The sequence below is a fragment of the Vespula vulgaris genome, chromosome 11, assembly GCF_905475345.1.
Source record: "Vespula vulgaris chromosome 11, iyVesVulg1.1, whole genome shotgun sequence".
Lineage (NCBI taxonomy): Eukaryota > Metazoa > Arthropoda > Insecta > Hymenoptera > Vespidae > Vespula > Vespula vulgaris.
Genome location: NC_066596.1, coordinates 4,600,820 through 4,604,000, shown reverse-complemented (window position 1 = coordinate 4,604,000; position 3,181 = coordinate 4,600,820). Strand labels below are relative to the sequence as shown.

The 3,181-nt window shown below is 25.1% G+C and overlaps 2 long non-coding RNA genes across 2 annotated transcripts; both read left to right on the top strand.

Annotated features, from left to right (window-relative positions):
* The first annotated feature begins 1,137 nt into the window (after positions 1–1,137).
* LOC127067426 (uncharacterized) lies at positions 1,138–1,497 on the top strand. Its single transcript, XR_007782623.1, has 2 exons — positions 1,138–1,302; positions 1,438–1,497. It is a non-coding gene; the product is annotated as an uncharacterized LOC127067426 (long non-coding RNA).
* A 924-nt stretch (positions 1,498–2,421) lies between these two features.
* LOC127067427 (uncharacterized) lies at positions 2,422–2,927 on the top strand. The gene is made up of 2 exons (XR_007782624.1): positions 2,422–2,570; positions 2,806–2,927. It is a non-coding gene; the product is annotated as an uncharacterized LOC127067427 (long non-coding RNA).
* Positions 2,928–3,181: the final 254 nt, after the last annotated feature.

The following is a 3,181-nucleotide window of genomic DNA, read 5'->3' as shown; positions in this document are numbered from 1 at the left end:
CAATTTGAAAAAAAAGTAAAACTATATATATGAATTTTGATAAGATAGATATTAGTCATAATATCGTGACATGTTTACTCGCGAAGTTGATATTTGTGTGCATATAAGGCTGTGAGAATGTAGATACTGCAAGAAATTATTTCGCTTGGAGTAATACCAAGCAAAATATAAAGCAAAATTATATTATTAGAATGAAGTTCTTGATGCTACTATAACTTTGAGATTCTCCAATGTAAACTGCGAACCAATTGCTAAGTCATTAGATAATTCAATTACTAGTAACACGCCTCTGTATGTATTTATTAAGTAATTATTTCATGAATTTGATACAGTTTCTTATATATGTTTATATGAAATTTAAAAGAACAATAATATCTTTTGAATAAAATCTTTTAATCAAATGATCTATATGTTAGCCTATGGTATGTAGAAATATATTCAGATTGAAGTTTACAAATGGTGAAGTATTCCTTTCCAAACGAAAAGAAAAATAAGAAGTATACTACTTCATGGATATACACATTATTTCTAATGAATACTTTTTCAACCTTTCTAATCCGTGTATTTATTAATTAAATACACGAAATAATGCAAACAATTTTTGATAACATATCGTTTAATTTTTTGATAACCAATTGCACTTTAATTGTCTATGTTACTAGGAAAACGTAAGCATTTTCGTATAAGTAAAGTAGTATTTATATCGATTTATAAATTAAGCAAAATTATATGCATGCTATTATTTTTTTCTGTAAAAAATGAATATATCCGCAGCATACACATTTTATGTACTATTAATACAACTACATATTTATGTTTTGAATTGTTATTTAACTTAAGTTAATAAGTTAATATTGCGGTTTTTGACAAATAAATTATGTGTTTTGTGAACTACGACGATTACACATATATTTATACGTGAAATTATATCTTCTTCAAAAGAAACTGCTTATGTTTATACATAAGATTATATTTTTCACGAAAGAAACTGTATTCATTCTCAGTAAAAAAGCAATACTGCGTGAGTTTTGATAAGATAAATATTAGTCATATTATCGTGACATGTTTACTCACGAAGTTGATATTTGCGTGTATATAAGACTGTAACAATGTTACAGATGCTACAAGAAACTATTTCGCTTGGAGTCAAATATAAAGCAAAATTACATTACAGGAATGAAAAGTCTGATATTACTTTTAATTGTGGTCATAACTATGACATTCTCTAAAGTAAACTGTGTACCAATTACTCAGCCACGGGCTGAATCATGGAATACTGCTGATCTTTGTGAGAAGTTCAAGGTTATTAAATATTTTTTTTTTAGTTTTACTTATTCTATCTATTTTTTCTATGTCTTAGTAAAACAATTCAAATTATATTATGATTAATAATATCAAGTTTTTAATAAAAGTTTTGATAAACGTTTTTTGTTTCAGAAACCAGGACAAAGTCCACCAATAATTTGTTTTTAACATCTATTATTGTTTCCAGGAATTTATAAAATGTCTGTTATGGAATATATATATATATATATATATATATATATATATATATATATATATATGTATATATTACTTATAAAACTTATTATTTTTTCATTTTTATCTTTTAATTCGTCTTTATTCAAAATGGATTTTGTAAATAAAATTCTTTGAAACATTTTTTATTCGTCTGCTGTGTGTTGATTCATCACAATTTAGATTTAAGTATTGTAAAATGATTTTATATTATAAGTCCACTAACAGCTGATAGAGTACTAACAACAGATAAAATACTAAATAACAATTAGAGACAATGGAACTCTACTTCTTAATTATATTGATATTACTAATAATTATTGCTAATAACTATTACTAATAACATATTGTTCAATTTTTAAATAATCGATTGTGTTTTAATTATATGTGTGTGCTACGACATTTCTGTATGAATAGAGTAGAATAGTAACTTATCAATTAAGCGAAGTTATTAATCTGTATTATTATTGTACATTAAATAATAAATAACCGGAACACACATACGTGAAAATGAGCATATTTATTTAATATATGTATACATTCGTGGAGAGATTGACCAAAGAACCCCTAAACAGTTTGATGGAAAGCTTCAAAATCCGGGCTCGAGTCCTGGTCCAAACTATCTAACGATTTCAATCTTTTTTATGAATCCTATTTTAAATACAATTCTTAAATGATTTAACTTGAAATGATCATTTATTTCTTCGGCATTTAGATTACTTAGACTACGTTTAGAAATTTATTAAAATACATTTGAAAAAAATTTTTAATATTTACAATAAAAAAAGAATATTGCATGACATTTGATAAGATAATAGTAATGGTATTATCGTGCCGTTTGAATTCACGAAATAGATATCTACGTATATATAAGACCAGGTAAAAGCAAAAGCAACAGTTCCAGAAAATTATTTTAATTGACGTGACATACACAATAAAAATTTATCATGAGAAGTACGTCTTTGATTCTACTCTTTGCTATGGTCGGAGCTTTGATATACTCCGAAGTAAGCGGTACTTTGGTCGGACCTAATATTTGTCGCATAATTAAGGTAGTTAAGTATTTTATTTAATTATTGCTATACTTTCCATGTACTTTATGTATCAATAAGTACTGTAGTGAATTCTATTATAATTATTTTTTTATAAAATCAAATTTTCAATAAAAAATATGATTCATATTTATCAACAAGATATGATCTATATGTGATGTAAGGAATTGCGTTATAATTATATTTAGTTATGTCAGATTTTAACGAAAGATTTGATACGTATTTTTTATTTTAGTGTAAAAAACCAATTTTAAAACGTGGTTAAATAACCGTTGTGTCCTGGAATAAATGAAAGGTCCTGATGAGATATAAGCATAATATTATACTATGAAAATATAAGATTCTATGAGAAGTTAATCTCGTAAATTTATTCCTTTCCTCCGAATTCATCGTTCATTGACTTAATTCATGAAATCCGTTAATTATATTAGAATTTTTGGAATCATCATGATATTTTTCATATATCTTTCAATATTTTCCATATCTTCCAATATGTACTTTTGCAACTTTAATGAAGTTTTCTTTAAATTTTGCGTTGATCTGCTGTGCGTTCATTAATCACAACTTAAATATAATTTAATGTCTGTTTTCTGTATTATATCACTTTTTCA